Raw genomic sequence first — 22,281 nt, 5'->3', positions numbered from 1 at the left:
AGTACCTTCAGCACCCTTACCTCCAGTACTATTCCTCAGTCTTCTTTGCTAATATCACTAATAGTTTCATTCCCATACAGTTGTCCCTCCCAGGATAACACAACAAGGTTCTTTCCACTCACAAACTGACTCTATAGATCCACTTGGATGGAGGACTCCAGCTGTCACTTGAAAATGCAGACAAAAGAGAGAGTAATGAAACAATCTATTGCAGATAAACAAGCTTCCCCGATTATATAGTGAATTTCATATACAGTGTTGTTGTATTTTTTAAAATAAAAAATGGAGAGAGAGGTGCAGATAACATGCAAGTGTACCATAACTCTGTAACTCTATTTTTCAAGAGCACATGTCCTGGTAAAAACAAGCTTGAGATACCCTATCCAGATTGGGTTGAGTCAGCTTCAAATCACAACAGAATGGGTTTGTAGTAATTTATGCCTATCTGTAGTTGGAAATAGTCGCTGAAAATCAGACAGACTGTCTAAAAACAATTATTAATTACAACATATAAGAAGAATGCCAAAGTGGGGAGGTGGGGAGGAGGGAGAGCTGCACTTTCCAAATTCAGAGCAGTAGGGCTAGATCATACTGCTCACACAGCTTGTAGGGGAGGGATGGTGAAATCATAAAATGCTCAACTCTTTTGTAAGTTCTGTCTCCTAGAAAATATTTGATGAAGTTTAGTGGCATTTGTTCAACTTTTGTTTAGTTTTTGTCATAGCATATACCTGTTTGTTTTCTATGCTTCCACATGAAAGTTTGTTGCCTGTGTCTCAGTATCCCTCCCCCCCCCAAAAAAAACCTTGCTCTAAATAAACTGGTAAGGTTTACTTACACCACTTGGCCACCCCTTAATTATTTAAAGATAAGAAAAAGACAAACCCTGTCCCCACTTTCCGTCCATAGGGGATTATGGAGGGCCATTCATAAGAGATTGTGGAGGAAAGTAAATACCAGTACCCTTTACTTTCTCAACAAAATCCCCTAGACCAGGGGTAGGCAACCTAAGGCCCATGGGCCAGATGCAGCCCAATCATCGTCTAAATCCGGCCTGCGGATGGTCTGGGAATCAGGTGTTTTTACATGAGCAGAATGTGTCCTTTTATTTAAAATGCATCTCTGGGTTATTTGTGGGGCCCGCCTGGTGTTTTTACATGAGTAGAATGTGTGCTTTTATTTAAAATGTATCTCTGGGTTATTTGCGGGGCATAGGAATTAGTTCTTTGTCCATGGAGTTTTCTTGGCAGGGATACTGGAGTGGCTTGCCAGTTCCTTCTCCAGGTGGATCGCGTTTAGTCAAACTCTCCACTATGACCTGTCCATCTTGGGTGGCCCTGCATGGCATAGCTCATAGCTTCTCTGAGTTATTCAAGCCCCTTCGCCACGACAAGGCATTGATCCATGAAGGGGTCACGAAGAGTCCATGGGGTCACGAAGAGTCGGACACGACTAAACGACTAAACAACAACAGGAATTAGGTCATTTCCTCCCCGCAAAAAAGTCTGGCCCACCACATGGTCTTGAGAGACGGTAGACTGGCCCGCAGCTGAAAAAGGTTGCTGCCCCCTGCCCTACCGTAGACCTATTTGCCCAATTATTTCTTCATGGAGCCCTTGTATGCTTGGGCTGTAGCACTGGGCTATTTCTCAGCATTTGGCATGCTTAATACACTCTCGAGGGGCTTGTGTGCCTGTAAATTTCATCCACTTTTGCCAAAAGCTAGGAGGTTATACATATTTTTGGATTCCCTCTTCCAGTGAATAGGGAGAAACAGAGCTTTCATACAGACTGGCTCAGAATCCAAACCACAGATCAAATGGAGAGATCACAGAGTGACTCAGAAACAGAATGGATTTTTTAAAAAAAACTGCAGAGCTACAAGGTAAACATTGGGGCCTGTGCACAGACACACACTATATGCCACCTCCCGGATCAAAGTCATGATGCCTCTGAATACCAGACACTGGGGGAAAACAGTGGGAAAGCGCTATTGTCCTCGTGTCCTGCTTGTGGTCTTCCCAGAGGCATCTGGTTGGCCACAATGGGAAATAGCTTGCTGAACTTGATGGCCTTTTGTCTGATCAGGCAGCACTCATCTCAAGTTCTTGGGCAGATTTAGAACTGCCTGGCCAGTTGCTTCTATATTTACTTCACTGTGGTTGTTAATTTGAGAGAAGACTTTTATTTCCCCCCTTCCCAATTGCAAGGGGGGGGGGGAAACACGACCTTTCAGATTGTTTATACCAATCAATTAAAAAATAAAAATCTCACACTGCCAGATTCCAAGAAACATTAGTCTTTCCTGCCTGGGAAAATGGGGGGGGGGGAGTCTATGCGGGAAAAAGAGAAATGGAAGGTCAAGGGTTCACAGGCAGGATGAGCCATGAGATGGGAAATGCAGGTATGATAGGAAGGTGCATCCTTTCTATTTAGCACACACAGAATTGTAAAAGAGAGAGGGCTTCAGTAGGAACATACAACTTGATTTTACCGGGCCCTCGTAGCAGCACAACAAGGTCACCATTAGCACTGAAAAGGAACAGATGGGTTATATTGAATTTGGGTACAGTATTCCAAAAGCATCTGGTTGGCCACTGTGAGAATAGAATGCTGGACAAGTGGCCTTTGGTCTGATCCAGCAGGGCTCTTCTGATGGTCTTACTTTTAAATTTTAAGAACATTTATTCTTTCTTTTCTTTCCTTCCCCCACCCACCCAAAGTCCTCCATATCACTGCCTAGCAACACCAGCTCTGACAATTAGAAATGGCTCGTCACATAAAGCATATTTGATCTATTATGTAGCTTGATCCTTACTGCTCTTTGCACAGAATGTTGAGCCCCATCTTCATCATTCTGTCTAAAGAGCACATGGATTACCTCCTTTGACTCTCCTACATTCAAGCTTTACTTTTAGACCTCTTGAGTTAGTCAACAAGATCTGCGTATCAGATTTGCAATATGGATTCAGAGGTTTGGTTTGGTTTTGGTCTCCTTACTTCCCTACTTTGTGCAAGTGAGGAAAAGTAATGACTCTGAAGTTGTCCTTGGTCTGCCAGGCAAGCAAGGCTTCAATCCCACTACTTGCTCAGTTTTCATAACACTGTGGTTTGCAGTGATCACAAAGGTGGCTGAAGAATGGACAAAAGAAAAAGTTACCACTGCAAAATGCAAGAAAAATGATCAGAATTTGTGAAGCTCAGAGGGACATTTATTCAATAATGTTCAGGAATCCTTTTCCCCTGCCAGATTTAGCCACAAAGGGAGGCCCTATGCTGTCTGGCTGCCCCACATGCTTAGCTTGGTTAGATGAGGCTGAAAGAGGGGAGGGAATGATATCCCAGGCACAAAGATGGGATAGTGCCATAAAAATGCAATCTGAGTTTATGACTTAATAAGGCTGCAATGACAGATCACAGGATGTGGTGTGGACTGCTGAACCTTCGCACACAATGTTCAATAACGGACAACACTAAACACAGCTGGTTGGTATCCTCAATCACCCTTATCCATTCTCAATGTTGCATCCTGGCCCATGAAACATACACAAAACTGACACACATCTAACCAATATCCAGGCAGAAAGGAGAGTGATTTTCATAAGCATATAAAAAATCCCCACTAAAAAATGCCTTCCTGTTTTGTGACCTTTTCGGGAAGAGATACTACCTTTTCAAGAAGCATATGCTCTAAATAGGTTCAATTTGCCCTCACATGCATTATGTGATTTCTGTTTGATGAGGATTATTCATGTGACTAGTCAAAGGAGCATTACCTTCACCCTAAATTGGCTTTAGAGTGACATCGGCATACTACCAATGTAACTGGCCATGTAGTCTCATTATGACATCAGTGCCAGCCCAATACATTTTGCTACCCAAATGGTCCCCCCCCCTCACCTGTGTGAAGACTATAGAGTCTTGTTACATCAATCAGACATAAGTTCCTGCCTTCATCTATTCTCTCCGCACGTACACCACCCCCCTGGCTATCTTGTGGTGTTGCCTGAAGCAAGTTGCTTCAACCTGCTGCGTGGCAGGGCTGGGCCTGCATGAGTACATTACATTTGCTACATGATCCCTGATTGGCTGGATCATTGTAAGAAGGAGAAGGAATCCCTAGCCAGGAAGTAGCATAAAAGGGTAGCAAATGGCAGCAAAGCAGGAATAAAAAAAATAAGGAGTTTTCAAATCACCATCATTTCACTCACTATCAAAGAGCTACTTTCAGTTTGGAAATCAAAGAAAGCAAACATTCAGCCCAGCTCCAGACTAAGCACTCAGTTGAAGTTATGGGGATTTACCTCTTAAAACTTGTGCCCATGTTTTTAGGAGCTTCATGACAGGAAAAGCTGGATGTCCTGCAGTGTAAGTCAACAACAAGCAGGGGATCAGCTCAGTGATCAGTGAGAAACGAAAATGAAAGATGCAAACTTTATACCTGGATGTAGTCAAGAACAGCATCTGGCTCTTAGCAGTGAACATAGGCTATTACGTCAAACTCACTCATAATAATGTTCCATTGAAGGCAGAGCGGTTTGTTCTCATATGTATTTTATTTGCTCTACAATATCTACCCTGCTTCTTGGCCCATAAATGAACTGTCATAGTAACTTAACACATTATCAAAATTAAGTGTATATTATACAATAAAAGGAAGAAGACAAGTGTGTTTATGGCAGGGACCTCAGTCCATACCCCACTGAAGTGAAGGATAAAACCACCAAGGATTTGTGGATTTAAGGTTTCAGATCACCCCTTTGTTTACATTAAGTGCAGGCTGTATGATCCATAAGTCTTGTAATATACTTCTGGACATTACAAACACACAAACATGGATAATGGATTCTTACTTAATTCTCACTTGTCCCTTTAACAGATACTTTTACACAAGCACACAAAATACTATTACAAGTCCATTGTCTTATTAGGTGTTCCAAATTAAATTATTCTTGCATGTTGAGTAACAACTGGTTATTAAAAACATTTCGTCCTGAGATTTGTTGCTCTGTTACAAAGAGGAAATGTGAACATAATACCACCACTTGCCTTGGTAACATCCCTCAGCACAGACAAGGAAACAATTTAGAGGGCCACATGATTTTGGAGCAATAGCTTGAACAACTGACATATTTACTGAGCTTTCAAAGCCGCAGGCAGGACAGATGTTTGAATCAAAACAGCCCAGGAAGGCTAATGGGATCCTTACATGGCCTTTAAAGATGTATGTGTTCCTAATTGCCAATGATGCTTATGGAGCCAGTTATTGTAGAATCTTAGCACCTACTGCTGTTTAATGCATTCATCCTCAAAACACCCCTGTAGTTATTATTAGCTCAATCGTTTCCTATCAGTAATGTAAGTGCAGAGAGGTTAAGTGAATGGCTAATGTCACACAGATGCTATAGCTTGGCCTGGACTTGAACCCATTTTCCTCAACATTGCAGACTATCACTCTAACCCCATGAATATATTATCTCTCAAGTGAACCATTTTACTTCCCCAGCCAGCAGACCTCTTGTGCAGAATGTGTCCACACTGTTGTAGACTGCTTACAACCCTGATATCCTGCTTGCCCAACTTTCCAAAAACATTTGGTTAGAAAGAAAGGGGCATATAGAGTTTTTCTTGTGACAGTAAACATATTTAAGACTTTATGTCTCCAGCAACGTGCTTTCTCTGGATACCAAAGTAAAGCTCTTAGTTATGATGACTTCTATAATGAGACAGTCCTGAGTTACTTTGGATATCCTGCACCCTTCCTATATATGGACCTATCCTATAAATGGGGTACAAATTTTTATATAAAAAAATATTATTATTATTTATATAACAAAGGAATTCCTACACAATGATTGATACACCTTAAACAAAGAACTTGAGATAGCAGTTCCTCACCTGAGCAAGCACCAAGAGGAGGAGGAGGAGGATTTCTAAGTTGGCCTGGCCTGGCCTGTTTCATCGTTGTTGCAATTCTCACCTGTGAATTGTCTGTTATTTAATCAATACTTGGCTGCTTTGCATGAAGGGGTAGCTGTGCTTTGACTTCTCCAAGAATACTGACAACAGGGGCCTACCATTCCATTCAGTGAGCCACATCTACTGACTTTCACCTTTCTGCCCAATTCCTCTTCCATCTCTTGCACTGGGGCCAATTTGGTTCTCTGGGGCTTCCAATCTAGTCCTTTTACTATTATACCCAGCCTTTTGATGCTTTCCCCCCTAGTCTCAGAAGTTATTACCATTTGCTGCCTTTGCCCCTTTGTTCTATTCTGTTCCTTCTGAAGGTCTTCTCCCTCATCTAGAAAATAACCACATTCCTCATGACTTCTTTTATCTTTATTTCCAACTCCATGCCCTCAACCAACACCCACCACTACCCCCCCTTTCAGAGCTGCAGTGGTGGAGTCGGTATTCTTGCCCAAGTTCTGCCATCTCGAACCCTTGATTTCCCCCCAATTCTCACTGCTACCCAAGCTTCAGAATTCATTCCATATGACTCTGCTGTCCTTTCCTGTGCTACAGAATCACCCTGGCTGCATTTCAACTTTCTTATCTGACACTGACACATAGTTTCCTACTCCCACTTTGCTCCTTAGTGACTTCAACATATACACTGATAACCTCATTGACCCAGTGGCCTTCTGCTTTCTCTCCCTAACTTCCTCCTTTGGCCTGTGAACCTGGCCTGAAAATTTGGATTGATTCCCACACCCACTGTCATGGCCACTTGTGGTCTATAGAGATCTTGTGGTCTCCTAAGCATTTATTTGTGCCAGAACTCTCCACTGTAGAAAATCCCCCCTCACCAACCATTACTTCTGTTGTTTTCAAAAATGTGTGCACCCCACCCTCTCTGCTATGCCTCTTTCACCTTCCATGACCAGCAATGTATCAACACTGGCACTCTGTGACAGAGAAAAGTCCAGAAGCTGAAGAAGGAGAGAAGGGAGGCCAAGAAGCATAGGTGGATCAGACTGGTGAACAGTGACGTGTGTGTTCCCCTCCTACTGCATCAAGCTCCCCTCTTTCCTTTTCTCCCCAAACCAGAAAAGGCACAAAAAGGGCAGAGGAGAGGTTGGCTGCATGCAAGTGCAGTTTCTGATTGCTTTTGGGGGGGGAACCCTAGAAAGGAAGGTACTTAGGAAGCTGTGGGGAGGTGGGGACCTTCAGTCTCAGCAACTGCTTCATGGGGCAAGACCTACCAGGGATGAGTTGCTGTGTTCTTTAGGCCTGACACTCCGCCAAGTCTGTGCAGATCATGCTTTGGCTAATAAATAGTTAACTCCAACTTGCAAGGTGTGATTTACTGGCGGCTAGCTCCTGACCCTGGGCCTGAGAGTCCTCTGTCCCTACTTCAAGACCAGTGGTGATTCCTTTGCAAAAAGGGGGGGAATATTTCAATGAAGGTAGGTTTTCATCTGGAGTGAACAAATCATGGCAGAAAAATCTGTGCCTAAGTCCCTTTCCAAGACTTCTCCATTACCAATATGCAAAGCCAAAACAATAAACAAAGCAGAAACAAGGCCTCCCTAACTGTATGCACCCCTGCTGTAATGTCTGTGGCTAACATCAGAGGCGGACTCGCAGCAGGAGTCCCTGTGCTGACTCACTCGCAGCAAACAAAGGAGATTCCTGACCATTGTTATTTCAATTATTTTCATTAATTCATTCATCACTTTAATTTTATCCTTCTCGTCCCAACCACAGGGAAAGGACAGTGTGGTTTACATCTGGAAATGAGTTTCTCAGCACTGGAACAAAGGAACAAGCCTAAAAAATAAATAAATCAAAATCTTGAAAATGCTGATTATTCATGTTAGTTAGGGGCCATGTTGTGGATCCTGCCTATTGCTTGATGCAGTAAGCAAGGAGTTTCTACATGCTTATTTTTTTAAAAAAAACTTGAGTGGGGTTCCACACTCAGAGACATATTTTCATCATTTATTTGCTTGTTTATTAGATTTTTATACTGCCCTTCATCATAAGATCATAGGGCAGCTCACAGAATAAAATACAGGATTTAAACAAGTAAATAAGTAAAACAAAACAGCAAAACAATAACCTCTCCCTTCCCGCAGACACATTTTAAAAGCCGTAGAATATTAATCAGCCCAAAGCCTGGTTGAAGTGGAATGTTTTCACCTGGCGCCTAAAAGTAGATAATGAAGGTGCCAGGCAAGCCTCCCGGGAGAGAGCATTCCACAGATGGGAAGCCACTGCAGAGAAGGTTCGTTCTTGTGTTGCCACCCTCAGAACCTCACATGGAGGAGGCACACAAAGAAGGGCCTCAGATGATGAACGCAGAGTCCAGGATGGTTTATGTGGGGAGAGGCAGTCCTTCGGGCATTGACATATTGTGTGTCTTGCTTAGCCTTCTCATCAGTGCATCAAGAAGAGCATGCCTAGATGTCGTTTGGCAGGGTTAGGATGGCAGTTGTATGAATTCCCATTCCTTATAGCAAGGGCTGCCCTCCATCACAGGCAATCTTCTGGAGAGCTCATGCAGAAGTATGTGTGGACTACCACTGGGTAGTCCAGGCTAGAGGGTTATGGAGGTTGTGTTGCTGTGGTTCAGCAGAGTTCATTCTCCCTCATCAGGAAATGTCTCCCTAAGTACATTAAGGATCTTATTCCTTATGCTCTGTCTCCGTCACGGAGATCCTCCGATGAGGCACTCCTTGTTGTTCCCTATGCCCTTGAAGTTCAATTGTCTAATTACTAGGGAGCAAACTTTAGCATGGCTTAATCCTGGCAGTAGAGATTCAACAGGAATCATTCCTGGCTTCATTTAGACATCTCCTAAAAACCGTGTTATTCAGACAGGCCTTTGCAATGTGAATTTCTTTTTACCAAACAGTTTTTATTGCTTTTTTTAAAAAGTGTGCTATACACTGCCTTGCTACATTTTTAGGCAAGTGTGGCCAATAAATATTTAAATAAATTAATTAAAAGCATGCTACCACTACATCGCCCTTTCCATCAAGTGGCCTTTTCACACAGGCCATTTCTGAGATGAATGAGTCCCTGTGGAGTGGCTTTTCCTCTCAGTGTCAAAGGGTCTTGTGAAAATGCCCTTACTTGATAAGAAAACATATTGTCGCATGGGGCTCATTTAGAAAACTTGCTGAAGCTTATCCATTAGAGCATTTTCAGAAGAGATTTAAATACAATGCCTTTGCTGAAGAGCAAGAGCTTGACACGAGTTGGGGTTCACCCTAGATCTGAGTTACAAATGCACACTTTTGCGATGGTGTACTTTTCCCTTTCCTTCCTGTTTCTTCCCCCACATTCTCACATGAATCTAAAGTGGGGAAATTATGTCCTGGTGTTTCTCCTTCCTAAAAACAATCCTACAAAGTGGATCGCATTGAAGAAAGCATGTAGTCCAAATGTGTTCTTAGGGTGTACTCCAATTCTTGTGTACTTGTGATGATAACAAACCCCTTGATATAAATTTTGGCACCTGCATTGTCTACATGGGAAGCCCTCCAGATAATCTATCAGCACCTTACCACCTCTCTTTCTGCCACTTAAAAGTATACTGAAAAATATGGAAGTGTTTTAAATACATACAAGGTAACCTTTTCTCTGGTTTGGAATTTCCTCCCCAAAGAGGCATGCTGAGCTCCAATAATACAAGTGTTTTGTTGCTATCTGAACACCTTCTTATTTGCCCAGACATTTTAGATTTTAGGTTATTTTTGCTTGCTTGCTCTCTCTTATGCTCTGGTTTGCTTTGGTTATTCTGTACGCTATTATGTTCATTTGTTGGTTTTAATGTATTTAAATGGTATAATGTATTTATATGTTGTATCTGAATTAGTTCCCTTCTCCCAGGCTTTTGTATGCTCCTCTGGAATTTTTTGATGAAAGGTGATTTACAGAGATCTTATATAAAATATAATATAAATGGTGTTAGCACTCCTGTTTACAGCTCAGTAAATACACACATATACACACATCAAGTCAGAATAACAATATTCTTAATCAGAGATGGGTACATTTACTGGAATATTAAAAGATGTTTTATCATTGCTCTTCCATGAAGTATATGTGATCCTTAAACCATCCCTGTGGCAGACAAACATAGCTAGGTCAAGTTTGTTTCTCTGTGTGAGTCAGAAGATAAAAGAAACTCTAAAGGGTAGTCATGACACGGGTCCTGCTATCTAGCAGTTTCTTGGTCACAAAGAAAATCATTTTATTTCTCAGGCCTTATTCAAACCCTTCTGAATCAGACAAGTCACTTGCATTCCTGTGTTATGTGGACGAATGGAGTCAGGAGCCTGTTCCAGTAAGTTTCCTGGAAAACCAGGCTGGATTCTTCCATACAGACTCCTCCTTAATATGTATGGCACATTTCATGCTGCCAAAGAATTGTGGTATGCATTGCTGCCTTAATACCAGCCTTTTCTTTGGAACTGCCATCCTTTCTTCACTCACTTTTAACATAGTATTCAGACACCCCGAATACCAAATTATACTTTGTCAGCCCCAATCCGCAGTTGTAATAAAAGGCAATTTCAGCACTCGTGCATAGTGCTACATGGCGGAAAGGGGGTGAGAATATTCCATGGCAGAGCTACTGCCACTTCTTAAGATCTGCCAGGTCTCGGTGGCAAGGACAGAAGGCTGGGGATGGTTTTCCTCCCTCCCCCCTCCTCCCTGCCCCATATTTTCTTTTTCTTTTGCAATCCATGGGAAGGAATGAACTACACCAGATCCAGTGCTAGAATACTTGAGCTTTCATTTTTCACCCAGGCTAGGGAAACAAAAGTGCTTAACATCTTTCAGATCCTGGGTGACACCCCCCCACACACACACACACCATTTTGGTCAATCGAACATCTGCACATGCAGAGCTTTCAGAGGGTATACCAGTGCACCTTGGGAAATAAGCGCCACCCTACTGGCAAATTTTGGCAAAGTGGCATTTACACCAATCCCAACAGCCCCATAGCCAGTTGAATGACAGTTGCAGGATTGCTCTCACAAGGTTTTCGGGACTTACTTCTATGCTTTTGCATTTTAAGATTTTGCCGTTTTCAGGTTCAGCCCATTAACTGTATTTCTTCCTGTTAATTTTGGCCAGGGGATCAGTGATGAATGGACAGCTAATCACCTTCTGACTAGACTCTCCTAATTGCCTCAATTTCAGTATCTGTTCTCATGGAGGGGTAGACTTTAATAGCTGAATCGCTTGTGTGTGTGTGTGTGTTTTCTTTCTTTTAATAGTGAAATAGCATTATTTTGCTGGGGGAAAATGAAAAGAACAAAAAATTCAAGGAAATGAGTAATCAAAGCCATCTCCTCTGTGGAAACAGAATCTGTCATTGGAGCAATTGAGAAAGGCTATTCAACGGGGCAATTAACAGGCTAGTTATCCTTAATCCCCCAGCCAGAATCATCAGGAAGCAATAAAACAGGCTCAACATGTAATATTGAAGATACCAGCATTATTTGCTTGAACAGGACTTGTTGTTGTTGTTGTTTAGTCGTTTAGTCGTGTCCGACTCTTCGTGACCCCATGGACCATAGCACGCCAGGCACTCCTGTCTTGCACTGCCTCCCGCAGTTTGGTCAAACTCATGTTCGTAGCTTCGAGAACACTGTCCAACCATCTTGTCCTCTGTCGTCCCCTTCTCCTTGTGCCCTCCATCTTTCCCAGCATCAAGGTCTTTTCCAAGGATTCTTCTCTTCTCATGAGGTGGCCAAAGTATTGGAGCCTCAGCTTCACGATCTGTCCTTCCAGGGAGCACTCAGGGCTGATTTCCTTAAGAATGGATAGGTTTGATCTTCTAGCAGTCCATGGGACTCTCAAGAGTCTCCTCCAGCACCATAATTCAAAAGCATCAATTCTTCGGCGATCAGCCTTCTTTATGGTCCAGCTCTCACTTCCATATATCACTACTGGGAAAACCATAGCTTTAACTATACGGACCTTTGTCGGCAAGGTGATGTCTCTGCTTTTTAAGATGCTGTCTAGGTTTGTCATTGCTTTTCTCCCAAGAAGCAGGCGTCTTTTAATTTCGTGACTGCTGTCACCATCTGCAGTGATCAAGGAGCCCAAGAAAGTAAAATCTCTCACTGCCTCCATTTCTTCCCCTTCTATTTGCCAGGAGGTGATGGGACCAGTGGCCATGATCTTGGTTTTGAACAGGACTTATTGCATGTAAACTGGGGTAGTCAGAAGCTCACAGATTTGGACTTCAAAAAATTTGGGGTAAGGGGAGGGGGTCTGCGGGCATGAAAGAGGTGAAAAAATGGGGGTAGAGTGACAGGTTCTGCTGCCACTCTTTACTAGCGGCCACAGTGGTAGAGATGGTGTTCCTTTCTTCCCACAGCACCCCTTGGAATAGTGCAGTCATGTGACCTTTTATTGTTCCATGGGGAATGAAATATGGTGGGAGGTAGTGGTTCAGCTAGTAAGAGCACGTGTGTTCCACATACCGGTAGTCCACATTTGAAATTCCCCCAGATAATAGCCAAAATTGCTCCCCCTCCCACTGAAACTCTTGTACCACTATTATAATAGGACTATGGCAGTGATTGGGGGTGGAGACTTTTACAGTGTTCTGGTTTTCTGCAGAATTTTTCCCCCTTTTCATAAATTCATTAGTGAAATTAATAGATGCCAATTTCAAATACAGTATCAGTTTCAAAGTTTTTATCTTTGTTTACTAAATATCAGCAAAATAAACATGTTAAATTACATCGCTCTCTAAGGCATCAGAAAATATTCCAATGCAAGCTGAAGGTTTTCTGATGCACATTACCCAATGGAAATTGCCCTAATTTGCACTGGAGATTTCTCTCTCTTTTTTGCCCACACAGTTTGCAAAATGCTCTGCAAGGGGCTTATCAACAGCATCTCCAATGGGGTCTTGCAGAACCCTTTGATGGGAACTTTGAAGGCTGTGCCTTTGACTGCACAGCTAGATGGCAAACCATGTGGGCAAAAAAGGATCAGCTGACAGCCCTATCAAATCTGGTGATTGACAGGTGGACAACCTCACCCACCTGTCAAATATGGCTGACAGGGGTGGGGGAGATCATGAAATGTTCCACCAGTTAGAGACCTAGGCAATCGTACACACTACATGTAAACTCATTATTCTGGGTGCATGAGAGAACAGAATTCCAAGACCTCTGTTTACAAAATCTTTAGGAAAGTCAAATGTTTCATACTCTTGCTAATTCCTCCACCCACCCACCCACCCATGCAAGTTAAAATGCTTAAATGTGCGTTTTGACAACCAAGGCATCTTCCTATCCCAGAAAAGAGGAACAAATATAACACTGGGCACATTAGCAGATGTAATTTTCAAATATATTTATTTGTCCTGCATCATTTATAATAATACATTTATTGCAGTCCTCTCATACAAATGGTTAAGGAAGGAGTGATTGAATATTTAAAGCTTCCCAGAAAAAAAGAGAGAAACCAAACACTGAAAGAATGTAAATGAGTCACTGAAAAAAATGTTATGAAATTTATCATGTTATGTTAAAATATGATACCTAATCATTTACAGGAAATTAGTGAAAAGATTGACTGGCAAAAGAAAACACCTAATCAGAATGCCTTCATTCATTCCTTGTTGCAGGATGATACGGGATGAGTGAGCAGAGAAGGAAGATAAGTCAAGAAGGACTTGGGAAAAGAAGAGGTCAAGAACAAAAAGGAACAACAAAAATAATATAGGGGCTTGGGGCTAGAGAGAATAAATCGCAGAAACATTTTTCCTTTAAAAAAAATAACATATAGACAGTTTCCATAACACTTCCTTAGCACAATAAACTTCAATTATCCTCTTTCAAAGAAGAAGCTAGAAGGGTGAGAAGAATACATATAACTGAATAAATCAAAATGAGAGGTTGTCATTAATATGAGCCAAGCCATGTGTTGAGTTGACCAGTTAAAGGAAACAGAGAGTCTGGGTCAGTTCTCCTGATTGATCTTTCAATATAAGCATTGTTTCTGAGCTTATTGTTCTTATTAATGTGATTCACAGTCTGTTAGTCAACTAGCCAGCCAACTCCAGAGAGTACTTGACTTGCCAATTTCTATTAGAATGTCAAGTGTATTAACTGTGTGACATGGAACATGTTTTATAAATGTGGGAGTGGCGATATAGGGAGAATCAAGTTGACTTTGGCATCTATGGTAAAGTTGCCTTAAAGGATGAAGCAGATTTTTAGGATGTTCCCAATCATATTCCACTGAACCTAATCCCCACCTGAAATATACTTACTATAAGCTGTTAAGGGCTTGAGCAGGTCAGTTTTATTCCTGCTCCCTCTATTTTTCCTTTCCTTTCCTTTTAAATTAAAAACTAATATACTTCTGCATACTAAGGAGTCCCTCAAGTACATAGAAATCCCCTTATATTTGGCTGTTCCTCCATCACTTTCAAACGAAGGGCCCAAAATTGTTGTTTTCCCTCCGGTATATTTTTAGCCCATTGCCCTTACCATAGTCTCAAACAGAAGAATCATGTATTGCGCCCACCATGTCTGTTGTTTTAATACAAGACAACATAAATCAATTTCTACTTCAAAAAATAGTAACCTAAAACAAAAGCTGTCAAGGGACTATGCAGATGCATAGGAATATCGTATACTAAGAGTGGCTCAAACAGAGATAGCCTCTTTAAAGGTAAAGTTAAAGGGACCCCTGACCATTAGGTCCAGTCGTGACCAACTCTGGGGTTGCGGCGCGCATCTCGCTCTATTGGCCGAGGGAGCTGGTGTACAGCTTCCAGGTCATGTGGCCAGCATGACAAAGCTGCTTCTGGTGAACCAGAGCAGCATACAGAAACACCGTTTACCTTCCCGCTATGTTGTTGTTTAGTCGTTTAGTCATGTCCGACTCTTCGTGACCCCATGGACCATAGCACGCCAGGCACTCCTGTCTTCCACTGCCTCCCGCAGTTTGGTCAAACTCATGTTCGTAGCTTCGAGAACACTGTCCAACCCTCTCGTCCTCTGTCGTCCCCTTCTCCTAGTTCCCTCAATCTTTCCCAACATCAGGGTCTTTCACAAGGATTCTTCTCTTCTCATGAGGTGGCCAAAGTATTGGAGCCTCAGCTTCACGATCTGTCCTTCCCGCTATAGTGGTACCTATTTATCTACTGGGCCAGTGAGATACAATCTAAATCAAATCCCTTATGAATACACAGTGGAAGTGAGGAACAGGTTTAAGGATTTAGATTTGGTGGACAGAATGCCTGAAGAACTATGGATGGAGGCTCGTAACATTATACAGGAGGCAGCAACGAAAACCATCCCATGGAAAAGGAAATGCAAGAAAGCAAAATGGCTGTCCAATGAGGCCTTACGAATAGCGGAGGAGAGGAGGCAAGCAAAATGCAAGGGAGATAGGGAAAGATACAGGAAACTGAATGCAGATTTCCAAAAAAATAGCAAGGAGAGACAAGAGGGTCTTCTTAAATGAGCAATGCAAAGAAATAGAGGAAAACAATAGAATGGGGAAAACCAGAGATCTGTTCAAGAAAATTGGAGATATGAAAGGAACATTTCGTACAAAGATTACCATAATAAAGGACAAAAGTGGTAAGGACCTAACAGAAGCAGAAGACATCAAGAAGAGGTGGCAAGAATACACAGAGGAATTATACCCGAAAGATATGGAGGTCTCGTACACCTCAGGTAGTGTGGTTGCTGACCTTGAGACAGACATCTTGGAGAGTGAAGTCAAATGGGCCTCAGAAAGCATTGCTAATAACAAGGCCAGTGGAAGTGATGATATTCCAGCTGAACTATTTAAAATTTTAAAAGATGATGCTGTTAAGGTGCTACACCCAATATGCCAGCAAGTTTGGAAAACTCAGCAATGGCCAGAGGATTGGAGAAAATCAGTCTACATCCCAATTCCAAAGAAGGGCAGTGCCAAAGAATGCTCCAACTACCACACAATTGTGCTCATTTCACACGCTAGCAAGGTTATACTTAAAATTCTACAAGGCAGGCTTAGGCAGTATGTGGACCGAGAACTCCCAGAAGTGCAAGCTGGATTTCGAAGGGGCAGAGGAACCAGAGACCAAATAGCAAACATGCGCTGGATTATGGAGAAAGCTAGAGAGTTCCAGAAAAACGTCTACTTCTGCTTCATTGACTATGCAAAAGCCTTTGACTGTGTCGACCACAGCAAACTATGGCAAGTTCTTAAAGAAATGGGAGTGCCTGATGAGTGCCTCATCTGTCTCCTGAGAAATCTCTATGTGGGACAAGAAGCTACAGTTAGAACTGGATATGGAACAACTGATTGGTTCAAAATTGGGAAAGGAGTACGACAAGGTTGTATATTGTCTCCCTGCTTATTTAACTTATTTGCAGAATTCATCATGCGAAAGGCTGGACTAGATGAATCACAAACCGGAATTAAGATTGCCGGAAGAAATATCAACTACCTCAGATATGCAGATGACACAACCTTGATGGCAGAAAGTGAGGAGGAATTAAAGAACCTTTTAATGAGGGTGAAAGAGGAGAGCGCAAAATATGGTCTGAAGCTCAACATCACAAAAACCAAGATCATGGCCACTGGTCCCATCACCTCCTGGCAAATAGAAGGGGAAGAAATGGAGGCAGTGAGAGATTTTACTTTCTTGGGCTCCTTGATCACTGCAGATGGTGACAGCAGTCACGAAATTAAAAGACGCCTGCTTCTTGGGAGAAAAGCAATGACAAACCTAGACAGCATCTTAAAAAGCAGAGACATCACCTTACCTACAAAGGTCCGTATAGTTAAAGCTATGGTTTCCCCAGTAGTGATGTATGGAAGTGAGAGCTGGACCATAAAGAAGGCTGATCGCCAAAGAATTGATGCTTTTGAATTATGGTGCTGGAGGAGACGCTTGAGAGTCCCATGGACTGCAAGAAGATCAAACCTATCCATTCTGAAGGAAATCAGCCCTGAGTGCTCACTGGAAGGACAGATCGTGAAGCTGAGGCTCCAATACTTTGGCCACCTCATGAGAAGAGAAGAATCCTTGGAAAAGACCTTGATGTTGGGAAAGATGGAGGGCACAAGGAGAAGGGGACGACAGAGGAAGAGATGGTTGGACAGTGTTCTCGAAGCTACGAACATGAGTTTGACGGAACTGCGGGAGGCAGTGGAAGACAGGAGTGCCTGGCGTGCTATGGTCCATGGGGTCACGAAGAGTCGGACACGACTAAACGACTAAACAACAACAACATTTATCTACTTGCACTTTGACGTGCTTTCGAACTGCTAGGTTGGCAGGAGCTGGGACCGAGCAATGGGAGCTCACCCCATCGCGGGGATTCGAAACACCAACCTTCTGATCGTCAAGCCCTAGGCTCTGTGGTTTAACCCACAGTGCCACCTGCATCCCTAGCCTCTTTAGTATTACTTTATTTGTTTATTCAGTCTATTTCTGTATCACCTAACATACAAGAGAGCAAAAACCCTCTTAAATAAAGTGAAATTTACAAAACACAGAACCAGTATCATCAGCTAGTGACATTTTTAATATTCCCCCTCCTCTCTCTCTCTCCACCCCCCCCCCAATATAAAGTGACACGCTACAATTCTAAGCAAGCATGGTATGTCTGGAAGATCAGACTGTACAAAAATCTCCTGTGACTATTCAGGATTGTATAGAAATTTAATTCAGTATGCATGCCAGGGATAGTACCTGTGGTGGGGGGCACACTGTGCTCCTTCTAGGGTACTATGTCCACCTTTGGTCCCTATCCTGCACAGATCTCTCATCTGTGGCTCCTAGAAGCTGTCAGCATGCAACAATGGTCACATCACTGGGATGGCTTCAACTGGCTGGCTAAACCAGATAAGGGCAGCCAATGGGTCTCAAACCCTCAGTGAGTTAAGGACTTCCTCTGCATGTGAAGACAGGCTCTGGCAGATTGAGCAGATGAGACTAATAGTGGGTCCATTGGTTGAGAAGGTAGTTTCTGCACAAGCTGCACAGGGAAGTGAGGGACAGATGGGGATTGCCAACCCAGGAATGTAGCCCTTCTAGGGCAATAGGGTGAGTGCCATTGACTCCAAGTAGCACATCTGTGCTGGCTGAGACTGATGAGCACTGTAGTTCAAATTATTTGAGGGCACCAGGTTGGGGAAGGCTGTGATATAGCAGTTTGGCTATACTCATAAAGTTCCTTGCTTTCATACCTCCCTGCCTTCCCTTTGCCATCTGATCCTTTCTGCTCATCCTCAGAAGCTTTAAATAGTCAACACTATTTTCAAGGCAGGTTTGAGCTTGCCCTTAAACACTCCAGGAATAATCCTTGAGAGTTTGCTCAAATGTGTGCGTCTATCCCTGTAACAACATATCCCAGAGCTGGCCCCGACTGAGGTCACTCATAAAGAACTGAAATGCCATTCCCAATAGATGAGAGGGTGGCATATAACAGGGGCCCCAACATCCTGGCATTGGCGCCATTGTTTTGTCTCCCAGAGGGGAGCTTGTTTCAGCAAAACCTAAACTAAAAGCCTGCCATCCAAAAAGAACACAGAGATCCACTGTGATCTGGAGGTGAACCAAACTGTTTATTTCTATGCATGATGATTTCATCTATCTAATACATTTGTACAGCTTCAGAAATGTCAAGGATCTATTCTCAGAGGTGTGGAGTGCCTTCATAGAACATTTTAAGTAGTGGTTCATTCTGAAGGCGCAGCTGGGGGGGGGAGCATTGCATATAAAATCCAGGTATTTAAAATTAAATTCCACTGAAATATGAAGCTCTACTACAGCCAGGTTCAGCTCTACCACCTGTTGCCATGGATGTCACAGACACTATCCAATGGCAATGGCAGTGTGCAGCTGCAAGAGACCTTTTTTAAATAGAAAAATGTGGTTTAAAATGGCCCAAATGTAATTGTTTTAAATGAAGAAACATCTGCTATCACACAGTTCAGTACACTTTGGCATGATACACAGCACCCAACTGAATATTGTGTGCAGTCAGACCAGGAGCCTCAAATTCTGTTCCATATGTGCTAAAAGAAGGGGGAAAGCAAAAATGAATTCTGGCCTACATTCAATAAACTGATTAAGTGGGAACATCCACACTTCCACTGCTAATCATAATAGGCTAGAATTACAGTAAGGAAGTTGGAGAGTTATTCTCTAAGGCCACACCCACACCATGCATTTAAAGCAGTACCATACTACCGTACTTTAAACTGCCGTGCCACCTTGCCTCCCCCCCCCAAAAAAGAATATTTGGAACTATAGTTTGTGAGCATAAGAAGAGCCTGCAGGATCAGGCCAATGGCCCATCTAGTCCAGCATCCTGTTGTTCCAATGGCCAACCAGATGCCTGTGGGAAACCACAAGCAGGATGTTAGCACAAGAGCCCTCTTGTCCCCTGCAGTTTCCAGTAAATGGTATTCAGGAGCATAAATCGTCTGGTGCTAATTGCAGGGTAGGGGAAAAGAACACCTGAACAGAGCTTGTATGCTTTTGTGAAGCATTTTACTACTGCACACCTGTGCTCCTGTGCACTGGTAAAACAACCCAGCCCAAAAATCCAGAGAGAATTTTGGATGAGCATTTCGGAGGTACCACAAAGTGAGAGCACTCTCCTCTGAATTGCATCTTGGTACTTGTCCCAGGTGGCGCTGTGGTTAAACCACTGAGCCTAGGGCTTGCTGATCAGAAGGTCGGCGGTTCGAATCCCTGTGACGGGGTGAGTTCCCATTGCTTGGTCCCAGCTCCTGCCAACCTAGCAGTTCGAAAGCACGTCAAAATGCAAGTAGATAAATAGGAACCGCTACAGTGGGAAGGTAAACGGCGTTTCCATGTGCTGCTCTGGTTTGCCAGAAGCAGCTCAGTCATGCTGGCCACATGACCTGGAAGCTATACGCCTGCTCCCTCGGCCAATAATGCGAGATGAGCGCGCAACCCCAGAGTTGGTCACGACTGGACCTAATGGTCAGGGGTCCCTTTACCTTTACCTTTTACTTGTCATCTTCCCTTCAACAGAGAAAGGTTGCACCCTTTGAAAGCAATGGAATCGGAGAAAGGAAATCCCTCTCCTTAAGGTCCCTGAAGCTGCCGGTGTTAGCAGCAGGCTTCCACAAAGATAGCATGATACAGCCAAGTAAATAATTACATGCGTTATTATGATAAAAACTTCCTTTGCTGATAATTTAGTTCCTGTTTACCTACAGGTCTTCCCTCAAAGCCATCTCCATACACATACAGCTGTCACGATATCCTACAAGCTGGCTTGAGGAAGCTGCTTCTCATCGTCCTTGCCCCATTTGCCCTCCCTCTTCATTCAGATGCACAGTGTGATGTTTGGGGAACCTGCAGAGCACAACAGAAACATTCATAAGATTGGTCCTGATTACCGTCAGTTAAGTTGCAACTACATCTAAAAACTGACAACAGGATTCACCCTGGGTTTGGGCTTCAGGGAAGAAACAAACCATTGCGATGGGTTTTGCCCTCAAATTCCACTTTCCCCTAGCTTTGGAAAACAAACCATTTCCCTTATTTTAATTTAAGGGTCAAATGAAGGGAGGAAGAGGCAGGGAGAATCTCTGAAGTGTACAAAGGTACCTTCCAGCATATTACCAGCAGGGGTCATGCATGTGACGGCATCAATTCAGGTAACACAACTGACAAGTCCTATCTGTTTGACAACAGGAAAAGCTTTTGGTGATCTAGCTGATCTCTTCCCATACAAAGCTTTCCCCCTTAACCCTCCATATAGCATTCCCATTTGTGCCTGTTTTAACAGAGAGTTCAAATAACTGCCCCTGTCAGTGGTGTGCTAGGTGGCAGGAGGTAGGGACTGGGAAAGAGGAGGAAAGGCCTGTCACCCTCCCCCCTTTGCCTCACCCCCTCTCCCAGTGTGTGGGTGGTGGTTTTTTGCTTTTTGCTTTTTTGCTTTTTACGGTGCCAATTAACGGCAAGCTGGGGTAGGTGGGAGGTCAGTGCACGAAGCCTCCCTTCTGCCCCCCACCACACCGCGTGTCATCGTCTTTCAAGCATCTGCCAACTCAGTTTGGTCGGTGGAAGGGAAAAGACCGGGCAGCTTGTTTGGTTTTCTTTTCTTCGTGGGCACTTTACTACTTCAAAAGGCTCGCCTTTGGTTCACAGGGGCCAGAGGGCAAAGGTCAATGGGCACAGCTTGACCTCTCTTTCACCCACCAAAGAGGAAAAGGAGGGGAAGAGACACTTTTCTACTTTAATCTTTCTTCTGCCTCCCATTGTTCCTCAAAGTTTTGTGGAGGGAAACAATGGGCTCCTTATAAGCTCACACTTCCACTTGGAATATACTGAAGGAGTAAATAGAACACACACGAATTCCACCTGAAGGAGAAATTGAGGGGGTTTCCCCCCTGCATTGGAATGTAACAAATATGTTGATGTCTTTTAGAAGCAGTTGTTTTATTTTGTATTTGAAACACACACACACACACACACACACACACACACACACACACACACGGGGTGTCTCTCTCTCTCTCTCTCTCTCTCTCTCTCTCTCTGTGTGTGTGTGTGTGTGTGTGTGTGTGTGTGTGTGTGTAAAAACACTCACTAGCCCAAGGGTATTGAGGAGTAAGTTAACATTTCACAAAGCTCTCCACAGCTGGTGATTATATCCCTTGCAATGTGTACAAAGACATTCAGAAAAGAAGCAGAGAAAGTAAACAGTATCACTTCTGGGGAAGATTTGGGGGTGGGGGGGAAGGAGGAGGAGAAGCAGATGAAATTTAATCTGGCAGGCAGCCCAGCCACCAACTTAAAACAATACAGAGAAGGGAAGCCAAAGAGGAAAGAAAAACAGAGGGGAAAGTGTGGAGAGACCAGCGTGTGCAAAGGGAGGCGGGGAGCCCTCCACAAAGGTTTCAGGAATCTTTGGGGGCCACTAAATAGCAGATTAGATTGCAGGACTAGGCTTCAGGGGGCTAAATTCCTGTCTCATTATATAATGTGTGTGTGAGCATTCTTAATTGAATTGGCAGAGCCCCCAGCTGTTTACCTCTCATTGGAAAAAATGAGAGGAAGGCACCGGGCCTTGAAAAAGGCAGACACAAAGTCGTGGCTTTGGCATCCGAGAAAACAAAGCAGAAAACAGCATTGTGTTGGCTTCAAGCTTTGCCCGTTTTTGTTTTAGAGCTAGTTTGCACTTAATGACTTGGATGTTACTGCTGTGTTAAGACATTTTAACAGGATGCTTACCTACAGCATCTGCAGGAGGCACAGCTGGGAATAGGTGTTGTCCCTGCTCATGCAGACTGAAAGGATG

The 22,281-nt window shown here is 43.3% G+C and overlaps 1 long non-coding RNA gene across 3 annotated transcripts in view; it reads right to left on the bottom strand.

The window, feature by feature from the left end:
• Positions 1–22,281, bottom strand: part of LOC132592348 (uncharacterized) — a 97,345-nt gene that overhangs the window by 49,997 nt on the left and 25,067 nt on the right. For all 3 annotated transcript variants that reach the window (XR_015949035.1, XR_015949030.1, XR_015949037.1), the window contains exon 3: positions 20,186–20,330. This is a non-coding gene — a long non-coding RNA (uncharacterized LOC132592348). The remainder of the gene's footprint in view (positions 1–20,185; positions 20,331–22,281) is intronic.

Source organism: Zootoca vivipara, chromosome 1 (assembly GCF_965207765.1).
Source record: "Zootoca vivipara chromosome 1, rZooViv2.hap1.1, whole genome shotgun sequence".
Lineage (NCBI taxonomy): Eukaryota > Metazoa > Chordata > Lepidosauria > Squamata > Lacertidae > Zootoca > Zootoca vivipara.
The sequence above is the reverse complement of the archived record's forward strand: the minus strand, read 5'-3'. Positions and strand labels throughout refer to the sequence as shown.